The sequence below is a fragment of the Aulostomus chinensis genome, chromosome 6 (genome assembly GCF_037954235.1).
Source record: "Aulostomus chinensis isolate RoL2024-O1b breed Wild chromosome 6, RoL_Achi_v1.0, whole genome shotgun sequence".
Lineage (NCBI taxonomy): Eukaryota > Metazoa > Chordata > Actinopteri > Syngnathiformes > Aulostomidae > Aulostomus > Aulostomus chinensis.
The window spans coordinates 23,801,892-23,814,843 of record NC_141325.1 but is presented as its reverse complement, the minus strand read 5'-3'; the positions used below and the strand labels follow the sequence as shown (position 1 = coordinate 23,814,843).

The following is a 12,952-nucleotide window of genomic DNA, read 5'->3' as shown; positions in this document are numbered from 1 at the left end:
TTCTTTAGATGCGCCAGGAGACAAGTCACTCTTAATGACCCCCCTGGAGGACGATTCCCACGGTGATTTGACACAAAGGTAACTATGTAATTGACTGTTTTTGCTCCATTCTTTCCATTTAAGAAATTAGATCTTATTGTTTCCTTTCACCTCTGTCTGACAGTGAATAAATCACTCCATCATCAGTGTTTATCATTTGGCAAAATAATTTTAATAATTTGCCATTTTCAAAACAGCAAATATGGTGTTGTTTGATGGATGAAAAGAAGACAGATCTCATCAAAATGGGGCTGTTCCCATTGGCTCTTCACTGTGACCCCATTGGATCTGATGACACAGATAGCGGGGAGTGGTGGGGGTTGGTGTGTTCATGGATGATAAGGCCCTGAACACGCTGGATCTAAGATACCGGCAGAAACACTATATGGCGTGTCAGAGAGAGCACATTGCCAAGACTGAGCCTTATCACACTCAAAGAAGCACCGGAGTGATATAGAGCTACCATTGACATGTCTGACTGATACTGCCTCAAAAACGCTATTTCTTCAGCCAAAACCAATTTTCGACTTTGACACTGAGATAGGGAGAAAATGGATGTTTAAATGACGGTGTTCATCGGGTCAATCTGGACTCAATTCAGTTTGTACTGCATTGTGATTTGACTCACGACTCACCGTGAGGCCCATCAATATTCTTTATGGCTCTTCCCCCGTTGTGCCTCCATCTTATGCCTCTATTCTCGCTGGGTCCAGATGGAGGGGTTGGATGCTCGTCATTGTTCATCAGCTTTTTAACATGCTGGGTGCTGGTGACCTACTGTTTATTGGCCTAACCCCTGTGTGGTGTGGAGGATCGACAGCCTCGTGTCCAGCCTTTACAACAAATCCACCTGCTGTTTTCTGCAGCCGTGTACGTACTCCCTCGCCCTCCTCAGCTTTCACACTGCACTTACTTTAAAAATCTGGCTTGTACCTGGCGGCCTGTCGTAATGCTACACAGAGGTATCAGTGTCGGCCTCTGGGACTCGTCTAAGTTTACCGTGTAGCTAACACCTTCCCTCTCAGATAATCAGCTGCATGGTGACAGCGCAATCTACCAGCCATCTCAAAACAACTTTATTTGACCTATTTTTGTCACCTCTTTTGAGCTTCTGAACATGTAATCACTGTTGCTATTGTTGTATTATTAACAGCAGACACAACATAGAGAAATGTGAAACTCTCAGCATGACTCAGTCAGCCTACAGGCTGAGAAATACCACTGATGACCCAGAACTGTCTGTGCTCAAGTTTTTGTGCATATAGCCATTTCTAATATGTAAAAAAGACAACCCATCATTTCGAAGTGTAATTTTCCATGCATTTCAATAATTCAGACATTCAGTGTTGAAATTTAATTGTCAAGCGGGTTTAAGCAAACTTTGAACATGTTGCCAAAAAAGAAATGCGCATTAGAAGCGTCTCCATCAACTGATTTGGAACAAGTAAAATGGGCTATGCAGAACAGCCAGAAGATGGCGGTATATGCAACATTACGCGTGACTGTCGCTGTGACAGACAGAGTACAAGTGCGATGTACCAACGAAAAATGGAAAGAGATCCTGAGGAACACTGCTATTGTTCTTGGGAACCAGCTGGTATTGGATGTTTTGCATGCTATCCAGAGACAAAGGGGAAGTTTGGGAATATTCATGAAGACACCAGCAGCAGAAACATCTGGTCAGTCACGAAAGTAGAAATTTCACCAGTGTCACATGTTCTTGTGCACTCCTTAAAAATGTGAATCAAAATATACTGATGGAAACTTGACTACTAGCAGGCGATTCTTTTTATCATCCAAAGTAAGCTGAGTAAACAAGTAAGAAGACTTTTCAAGGCCTTTAAAAGACTGAATATTTCAGTACCCTACACTGGAGGTTTATTGGCTACTTCAATTCAAACAGGATAAAGGAAATTTTTTTCACTCCACTAGAAATGGAAGCGAGCAAGTTGGCTGTGATGCCGGGACATCTGTTTGTCCTTGTCTGTGATGAAAGCCTGAAGCGTGTTGCGTGTCCAAATTGGGAGTGCCGTGCATTCAAACACTTGTATGAGCCTAATGACCCCGGTCCCCGAGGTCGGCTCCTCATTGGCTTCCTGTTTTGTTTTGTTTTTTACCATTTTCCCAAATTTAAATTGTCTGCCCCTCTCAAAAGGGCCCCCATCTTGTTCCAAGAACATTATGGCTCATGCATTCCAATGTGTGGGGTCACTGGTGGAGGCAAAGTGTCACAGCAAAGTGTCTACCACATGTGTTCATCTATTGGCTGCCTCCAATGGAGGGCTGGGCAATACAAAGGCATCCCGGATCCCACAGCTCCAAGACTTCCACTCATTTCCCTTTGCACATTAGCATCGGAGGAACATTAAAAACCATCTGGGATGCTTAAAACACTGGATTTCTCTGAGGGGGGTCTTTGTTCTGTGATGATGACTAATCTGAGTGCCGCTAAGGAAAAGACTGAGGTGACGTTTGTGGAGATAATGCAGTCATTTGGTGCACATTCCAAGACTCACAAACATTTATGTGAACACAAAGCCAACAGATAAAAGAAGGCAGAGTGCTTTTGAATGCAACCCTTCAAGTTCAGTCAAGAATCTTGAGAATTGAAAAAACAGGATTTCACTTCCATACTTGGAACCTCAGTCAGAAATTTAAAAAAGTAACATCTGCTCTTATGAAATTGGTGATATGTCAAATAAGATTTGTAAATGACAGTAATTGGATCCACATTATAAAATCATCTCTGATCCAATGATCTTTTACTATTTTGCTAAATCAGCAAATGCCAAAAGCGTCTCCCTGAACAATTCATGTCAAGTTTCACTCCAGTTTATGTGTCCTGGTGTTTGAAGGTTCAGGTATGGAGACCCATCTGGCCTGCAGGTGGTCGTATGCCTCAAACCAAAAATATAACCATAAATTATATCAATAAATTTCAAAGAAAACCCCAATATTTTAGAGACAAAAAGTGTCTCAAAAGTGGGACAAAGGGGAGGGCAGGAAGGGAGGCAGCGTCAGCCTAAATTAGAGATGATGTTCGTCTAGTCCAGCCAAAACATCTCAGCATCTCTCAGCCCAGCATGGGTCATCATGAACACCCACAATTATTGTTTGCTCTCAATCACCAGTGGAGGAGCTAAGTGGGGTTAAAGACAGTCACCCTCTTCTGGAGCTTTGCAGGGTGGATAACAGCTGTCCAAACAAAGGCCTGTTTCCCACTCATCGTTATGCTTAGTGTCACTGTCACTGGCCATTCATATACATGTAGCCAACGCACCATAAAACATTAATGCACCAAGCCTGCAGGACCATCTATGAATAGAAAACACACCCGTTTTACAGTGGTGGTCGGACACTCAACATGGTGTCATGTTCTGAGAAGTTGTTCTTTAGGAAGTTGAGATAGATGTGATATAGTAGTGCTGAGAGGATCTGACGTGGATGAGGTCCACACTGAACCTGAGTTTTCAGCTACAGGAACATGTTCCTTCATGGTGGTTGCATCTTCTCATCACACAATCACCATCCTGCAGGAGCTCCCCTGGTATCCTGTGGGTCTCCTCCTCAAATGGAGCCCACCTCATGTTTCCTCTCTCTCTCTCTCTCTCTCTCTCTCTCCTCCCACTCATTCACATGTTTACCGTTTACCTCTCTCTAACCCTCTCTCTTTGAGTTTCCTCAAACAGCTTCAGGGGAGTACATCTGTGAAACCTGCTTTAGAGCACTGCTAACCTACTTTAAAGAATGTCCTCAGCTTTGGTTTCCAAGATTCCAGGTGAAAAACTTTGAACTTTGAAAACAATAGTATCACATTTATTCTCACAATGTTTCCGATTCAGTATACTCTTAATGTTTTCTGGTAGCAAGTGAACTTGGCATGACCAGGAGTTTGAGGCTGCGAATGTTACCCAATATAGATGTTCCTAAATCAGTCTGCTGACACAGCCATTTCAGCGATGACTCATCTCGACTTATGCTACTACATTTCGTATCATTTTTATTTTCACATCATCCCGTCATTACCACGTGCATCCACAATGGTCACCATTTCCATTTGTTCATAGTTAGTGAAAAAAAAATGTGAACAAAACAGATATTTGTGAGAAAAAAAATTCATTATTGATATCTCAGCCAATGTGAAAGGCAGTGGCAGTGAAAGAGATTGAAAATATTAAAATTGGTCATAATGCTAAATGGTCCAATTTAATTATAGCCTTATCACTTCATTAATTTCTTGACTAAAATGCACATCTGAGCAGCATTTAAATGTTTTCTCACAGCTAATTTCAATACATGATTCATTTGAATAGTATAGCATAACAATGCATATTTAACAGGTATACTTTACATATAAAATACTGATCTTGATAGTTTTCATCTTGATTCATGTCATTCAACCTATAAATCCACCAAGCTGTGGAAGCCCATCATGGACCAAGTTTATCAACCCCATGTTGGAAAAGCTCTTGTAAGAATTGCAATTACAAGCAAACTGACTGACTAATCAGTAATTCACAGTTTATTTACTGATCTATCAATCATCCCTCATACTTCCATTCTGCGTCCTCCCAGTGGGACTCAACTGACAAACAAATGATGCTGACCTGGAGACAAAAGAGGAAGAAGAAGAAGAAGAAGAAGAAGAAGAAGAAGAAGAAGAAGAAGAAGAAGAGCTGGTGAGGCTGCCAGTTTACAGCCTGCAGAGTGTCTATGCTGGAGATCTGTGAGAGGAACCAACTAGCAGCATCTAATACAGAGCAGCTGTCTGTTTCCTGGGTTACACAAGCTGCTACTGTCTGCTGGCAACCATAAAGTGTACAGCTGGACCTACTCTGGCAAGCAGAAAGCAAGAAAGCGCACACACACATGCACACACACACACATGCACACACACACACACACACACACACACACACACACAGGCACACACACTTATAAATACATACACTAACTCAAACCATCTCTCCTCTGCTATCCCAGTGGAACAAAAGTCAGCATCATCACAAATTTACATCTTTGAAGATAAAATCATTTGTACCTGATTTGGCAATAAACAGAAAATATGTAGAGTGAAAAAAAAACTTTCACTTTAAAACATAACTGACACCAAAGGAACAAACTAAAGAATCAGAGGAGCTGCTTTGATGAATGGAAATCATCTTTTTATCAATAAAAGTCTTCACTGTAACTGTCATATAGTATGATCATCAAAAGTGCATCAGTGCTGAAACAAGGGTTCACTGACAGATAATCTACTGCAGCTTCATTGACTGATTAAATATTTGAGTCCTTTATCAGGCAGAAATGTCTCATCTCAGATGCTAAAACCAACAATATCCGACAACTTTCAGCTTTCATGTTGTTTATATGTTTCTAAACCTCATAATTAAAAAAAAAACTAATTACAGATGTCATTTGAGGCTTTCAGTATACTTTAAAAATACTGAAGAAACAATAATCTGAAAAGACAATGAATAGAATTAATCAAGAACGGGAATAAAAGCACCTGCAGCATTGTCATGCAAATCACAGGAAAAGGCTAAAACATAAAATAAAGTTGAAATATCAACTCATCTAGAAGACAGTAGAGCCTGCAAAGTTTTCCAACTTTGTAAATCAGTTTTAAAAATGTTATCAGCCTAATCAAACATCATGCAGGTAAAGAAGGTGACTTACCTCACACACACACATACACACACACAATGCCCACCGGCTTCTCACTGATTAGGGAATCTGAGCACAAGCGATGTTGAAGAGTCTTATCAGCCGGCAGTGTGTATCTCTCAGAGCGCTGACAGCTCTGTCATCTTCTCTCCTCTCTCTGTTCTCTTAGAGTGTTTACTCGAGTCTACCTAGAGAGCCGGCTGATGTTGTGCAGCCAGTGAGAAAAGAGAGAGAGAGACGGAGGGTGAGAGAGATAAAGTGTGGCAGAGTGGGAGAGAGAGAGAGAGAGAGAGAGAGAGAGAGAGTGAATGAAAGAGAGAATTCCCTTTCTCTTAAACAGTAGAACCTCTGCGGTCAGACTCCACTCCCACCTACTGCTCTCTTAAACGCCCCCCACCCATTCACCCTCTTCACAGCATTGTGACTGAAAGCGAAGGAGCTGAAACGGGACGCCTCGAGGCTGGAAGAGGAGAGAGAGAGAGTGAATGAGAGGAAGAGAGTAGGAGAGGAAAACGGGGGGAAAGGGTGGGGAGATGGATAGAGGGAGTGGGGTGGTCCATTAGCTGCAAATTGTAGCAGGCGAGCCAATAGAAAGTGAGATAAGAGTGAATGCAGCCCCTGCATTAACATAGCATTTAAGAAGTTGAAAGCAGACAGGGAAACACTGCCTCAGCTCAGTTCAAGAGACTGATGAGAACAATGCAGAACCGAGTGACCACTGAATGTATACTGAAATGATTAACTGGTCAAAAGTTGTTCAAAATAAGGGTTCTAGTCATGTTAAAGCACCAGAGGGTGCCCAGCAGGCACCCAGCTGGCCTCCAGTGTCTTTTGATATTGATATTTGGTTGAATGAACGTTGAGATGTGAGCCAACTGAGATCCAATCAGATAGACAAAGAAGGTGTTGAACTTCCTGAAATCCAACATGCTCCAAAATGAATGTTCAACATGTCTGTCAATAGTTGTATTTTGTTGCTTTTAAATCCAGTATTAACGGTCTAATTTTTTTTAAACTCATTTTATGATCAACATTACCTGTTTACTCGTACACAAACTCCTCATCTCCCCAGAGTGACAGTCAAAGTCCTTCAAAATAGTAATTACTAAACCTTTTTTCTCCGAGACACTTTCTAAAAAGTTAATTGTGTCCCAGCTCTCAAAAGCCCTCACCTATTAGCCACAAGCAAATATGTGCAAAAAAGAATCACCTTTTCCAGTTCCATCACTTTATATTATTTTCAATCTGTAAACTACACATTATAATGAGATTAATGTACAGTACATGTTTAAAATAAAAAAGTTCAACATTATGTATAAGGCTTAATTAATGCTCTTAGGCAGATTTAATAGACGGAATATCAGAGTTGTTTTTATCTCCTCTCATCTTTAACACAATATACTTTAAAGATGAATGCATACTTATTAGTGAGACATTAACTGTAATTTGAATTTGAGCTTTTTCTTTTTGTGGATTTTCTGTTTCTCTTGTGGCTTTGTAATAACGTCATCGATGATCAAGGCAGACTGAAAACTGGACCCCGCTCAACAGCTTGCAACTGGGGGTGAAGTGCCAAGAAATAGAAGGGCAGCCTTTTGCATGACAGTAACAACCCTTTGAGCGTTCACGTGCCAAAAACTGAAATTGAGAAGTAGAGGGGACAATGACACACTACAAGTAATCGCCATGCCTGACGCTCATTTTTTTTCTTTCCCTAGTGCTCCATGCCTGTGGGCTTGAGCCATTATTGGGCAGTATTCTTATTCCAGCATAAAGAAGACAGTCTCTGACCTCCTTTCCCAAATGCCCAGCATCAGATGAAAGCTTCAGTATATTCCCAGTATATTCCCAGTATACAGGACCAAGAGGTTTCCTGTAAATCATCTGTGCAAGCTATTAGAACCATGGTTGATAAACACAGATTCCGCCAAAAAAGCTAAAAGAATGTTAATGCTAGATGGTTTTTGATTTAATAAAATATTATCAAACCGACAGTGTGCCACTGCTGTCTCCATCTTCTTGACTACAAACAACTGTCGACACATTTGCGTCATACTCTGTCCGGTTTGGCTATAAAAGAGTGCATGGATGGTTCTGAGCATCATTAACCTCTGTGAAATAATTCATCTCACGATCAGAATTTGATCCATTTGACCTGATCACATTTGGAAAGTCACAAGGAGGCACACGAGAAATTATTTTTACACATTCATTTTAGCAGAAGGGCTAGCCACATCTCCTGTAACCTCCCCTGGCAGGTTTCCACTTGGTGGTTATCACCGGAGTTTTTGAATGGATGATGGGCTTCTCTCAACATTCAGAAGGCTACTGAATTGCGGTTACTGTTGTAAAATGGCTACATATTTTTGAGCATCACACCCACTGTGAAATGTCTTGGTCCAATATCAGTATCTGATCCATGTGGTTTGATAACATTTGGAAAGATTATATGAATTGAATTGTGGCAGAAGGCTCAGCCAAAGTGCCAGTGTCAGCCTTCGTCTAAGTCTCGCATGCTTAATTTGACATTCCAGCTCTCAGGGAATGTCACCACAGATAAAAAAAAAAAAAAACTCCACCTATTTGTGAAAAGCAAAGAGATTTTCCTGGCGGGGATGAGCTTAGTGAACATTGTGTTAATTCATTTAGCGAAATCTTGAATTTAAGGGACATTCACCAAGATCATGATGTGAACCTTCTGAATGTTAAGAGAAGCCCACCTCGCTGTCTGATCAAACGCTCCGGTGATGACACCAAGTGGAAACCTGACACAGTGGATCAAAGGCTCATGTCAGTAACATCTGATCATTAGGGTTTGCTCAGGTTACCAAACTTAAGCTGGCTGCAATCACCAGTCTGTCTGCACTCAAGAATCGGATGTAAACAGGCAAAACCACCCTGAAATAAATATGGGGACAAAGAACTTAAGTTCCAGTGTCAAAGAGCTCCAACGCCTCTTGTTCTAGTGGAGGTTTAAATCATCTTTCAAAGGGTGAAGACATGTACCAAAAAGATCTTTTTTCATTGAGTTCCGGTGTGGAGGATGGCGCAGTACTTCTTAGTCAAAATGCGACCTCTCAGACTGACAGGGCTTTGCTTGTGATGATTATTATGTGGGGAGGATTTTCACCTGTAGGGCTGAGACATGCTTGATAATAAAGCTGCTCACTACAGGTGGAACTTCTTGAGCAATCTGAAAAGTGCCAATGATTCTCATCACTTTGAAGCTGTAAAAATGAAAACATCTGTCAGCTAACTTTAGTGAAACAGCCTTTGGGGAAATATGCTTTTCCGATTTTAGATGCGCCACGTGTTTATAATGATTGGTGGTATGTGTGTGACGATCCATGCTGAACATCAGTGGTGTGTGCGTGTGTCCGTGTGTGTGTCTGTGTGTGAGCTGAGGGCTTCATCCAGGCTGAGTGGAGCTTTTCTCAGCAGGGGAAATGATCCTCATCTTGTTGCTGAGAGCTGCTAGCCAGTCAGGCAGAAACGATCCTCTCTAATCCTATATACAACACAATGGCACATATGTAGCACGGCTATTGGGTGATAAAAAAGCAAATTCAATGACTTGAGAGGCCCTAAATTCAATTTCATCCCCGCTCTCCAGGGAGAGGGAGGAAGTCTATACAGTCCGAGGGAAATAGCATTTTTTAAATGACTTCTGGCTGTAATGATATCATTTAGATGAGATGATGGGTTGAAAGCACGGCTATGTATAGCACCTGTTTTAAATGACTGCAAATGTACATTCCCCACATCTCTCCATCTGTTCCTTTTCTCACCTTCCCCTCTCCCTCACTCTCTCTTTCTCCTTCCGTCAACGCCTCACCATGTTTCGTGAGGAATTGCTGTGGGAATACTCCCCGCCTCCCTGTTTGCCTACCTGTTCACTGACTTTCACAGCAACTGAACAGAACAGGTCTGATTTCCCAGATGACATCCCAAGCACTTGCATCTTTGCCTGTCATCCAATTTTCTGCTGCTCCAGAACCAGACATCTGCCTGAAGGAGCCCATTTTAGTTCCATTAGAGTGCAACAATGTTGCGTTTTATCGGCTGTCATTTAACATATACACAGGCTGAAAACATCCAATAATATGCCAAGAAAAGAGAGAAAACTACCTGTGCTGGGTGTACACAAGATTGGAAACATAACCAAGCTCTGCAAAAGGACACGCTATTTTCAAAAACAGGCTTCCTCTACATAACCTATTAAAATTCCATTTAGAAGCAGCAAGGTGCAAAGGAATCAATTATAAAATAATATAGCTGCTTCGTTGTGATGCTGGTATTCACAGAGTACGCCTTAGTACTGGAAAACTTAATCTAGTGGCAGCAAGAAGAAAACTGAGGCAAAGGTTGCCTGCAGCACTTATAATAAGGTCTTCTTGCTGCTGTATAATTGGTGGCATCAAAATTGAAGGAAAGGGACACTGTGGGAAGTGAGACATGTTCTGTCAATGACAGTGAGACCTAATTATACTTTAGAGCCCCTGCAGCCATGGAGGATGTCAATGTGGGCAGCAATAAGGCGGACGATCGTGAAGACACACCACCCGCCATGGGTGTGTGTGTGAGCTTGCAGGTGACCTGGAAAGACCTGTTTATCTCATTAAAAATGAATTACAAGGTAATAAGGGCCCTACTCCCATTCCTCCTCCTCCTCCTTCCCAATGCCTGTCCTTCATCCATTATGTAGAAGTGAGGTAGGACGGTACGGGTTAAATCCTCAGGGAGGGTCACTTGGACGGAGACCTAGTCTGCATCTTCCTGCCTGAAGCCCCAGCCTTCCTAATGCTATAATGAGACAGTAACACAGGGACGGGACGTTTAATGTTGGTGAAGAGCACTGAGTCCAAGTGGAAGCATTAGCAATGAGCTCGCCACCGTGAAAAGTTAAACAAGAGAGAACCAGCCTATTAGCAGCGATCCATAATTTATATAGCAGGGAAGAGATGGGCCCACAATAGCTTTAATGAGACACGGAGGAACAGAGAAACCACGTGGTTCTTTTTTCCTCATCCGCAGGTGTTTGTAGCTTTAACATATTCAAGATATATTAGAGGTCAGAGAAATTGGCGTGACATCTAAAGGATCTGGTGGACTAGAAAGACGTGGAAGTTAAAATCATTCTCACTAAATATAATTCATGATAGATAGATATAGGCAACGGAAAAAGAGTTGCAGGTCACTTAAAAGTAAAACTTGTCACTAAATTCAACAAGCTATGGCCTCCTGTTTCACACACACACGCACACACACACACCCTTCAATAGGAAGGAAAAATGCAAAAAAAAAAGACTTTCTTTTCCTTTTCTTTCTGGTTGCGAAGTTCAATTCAACACCATTCAGTCATGTTTTTACTCTCTCTTTGCCTCAAACTTTTGTGTGCAAGGTGTTCTCTGGCTGTCCTTCGTTTTGACTTTTCAGGTGGTGTCCATCTTAATGCTATCTGTGTTATACTGTCCGCGTCCATTCTGAGTGTGCAGCTGAGCCATCTGAAACGCCAATGGTTTATTTCAAGGACCAACCTATTGCAACCAACTCAAAAATAGGTGCCTTGAACTCAAGAAGATTCTCCACTGTATTACTTTGCGACCCCAGAAAGCAGAATGAGCCACCCACTTTGCTTAAAGCTAATTGCCACTGACCATTAACAACACCACAACTATCCAAAAATGACCATTTATAAACTCTCAAGCGCACAGTACCATCCATATTTTTGAATGCACGCTCAGTAATCCACAAACACTTTGATATCATCTAAACACAAACTATACGATCCTCTTTAAAATCGATGCTTTAATGCTTAAAATGAACATGCTAAAATCCTGATTTTTTGCAAAAAAAATGTCATGCTGATGGACGTGATTGTTTTTTCAGGCATTCTCTCACTTACTGTAGGATTGGATAAATTCCAAACCAGATAATCACTTGTTAACAATGCACACTGTTGTGTACCTGGGGTTTTGTTAAAAGCGTACAACTCAGAAACCGTGTTGAAACATCTGAGTTTATGTGGCAAATGGCCCTCAAACAGCTGTCACACACTCCAAAGTCTGGTTTTACACCCACCCTGCAATCACTTTCACACTGTATACACTGGTGTCATCACATTCCTTCTTCTGCAAAAAGCCCAGAAGTGACGCTCGTGGGGTTCCTTCAGCATTATAGTTTGACGCGAAGAACATTGACCAAGTGTCAGGACCAAGGCTGTCAAAATGGCAAACCTGTTGTTTTCTTATGCACAGATAAAACAAGCAGGATGTGTCATGTCATTTTTTTAAAAAAGGAGGCGTTTTCTTTCCTTTGGGCTGAGCCAAACTCAAAGATATTCCTCTACTGCCACTCTTGCTAATGCTAATCGAGGTAATCTACTTTGTAATTGTTTTTTATGTTTAGCCCAAAACTGTATTATCGATTTCCATGAATTGTTAGAAGAGCCAAACACCTGACATAAATATGGGCAAATAAGAAGCTTTTTACTGTGCACATAAATGCACTGTGTCTGTTCAAGGCTTTGTTCGCCAAAAGGATCACTGCTGGGTTGTGCAGGTACTTTATAGGACCACACACAGGCACAACTGCTGCAACCATTTGTATAAACGTTCAGTAAATGTCCTCAACACAGTCCAGAGACCTTATATCTGTGCTCTGGTCCATGACCTATGACCCTATAACCATTCTCCGCTCACCTTTTGTGTTGCTACAGTTGGTACCCTGTTTCCCCTGCAGCCTGATAACTGCAGTCAAAGCTGATGGTGCACACATGAAACTCTGGCTCCTAAAGCAAACAAACATCTCAACAAGTAATTTCATCTTTTTCAAGTCAATCACCCAAACAGAACAAGTCAAGAGAATAGTGAACCCTGTCCTCCTGACTGAATGTCCACAAGACACTTTGGGTATAACAAAGCAAAGGTGATAGTGAATAAGAATTAATGACCTCACTGCCCTATAATGCTAAGTATTTGAATCATCCCAATGATAAAAATGCAGGTTGCATGAGAGATCAACTACTGATGACACATAAAACTTGAAATAGAATAAAATTAAACCATCGAATGACCACATATTTGGATGAGAGATGATCCATGAAGTGTGCTGGCAGGAAGGAAGCAGACAGCTAATGTACAAGAGTAATAGAGCAGGAAGCAGCTGTGCCTCATTCATTCCCGCACACTGGAATGTGTCTAGTAAGAGTCAAGACCTCCAAGGTGAAATGACCCCTAGAGACCTG

At 41.6% G+C, this 12,952-nt stretch overlaps 1 protein-coding gene across 5 annotated transcripts in view; it reads right to left on the bottom strand.

Annotated features, from left to right (window-relative positions):
* The window catches only part of tncb (tenascin Cb), a 105,321-nt gene that overhangs the window by 44,563 nt on the left and 47,806 nt on the right, over window positions 1-12,952 (bottom strand). For 4 of the 5 annotated variants that reach the window (XM_086207102.1, XM_086207098.1, XM_086207100.1 and 1 more), the window contains exon 1: window positions 5,719-6,125. The exons of the other annotated variant lie outside the window; for it this stretch is intronic. The gene's annotated coding sequence lies outside the window, so the exon portion shown is untranslated. Of the gene's footprint in view, window positions 1-5,718; window positions 6,126-12,952 lie in introns of those variants that run through there. 5 annotated transcript variants of the gene reach the window in all.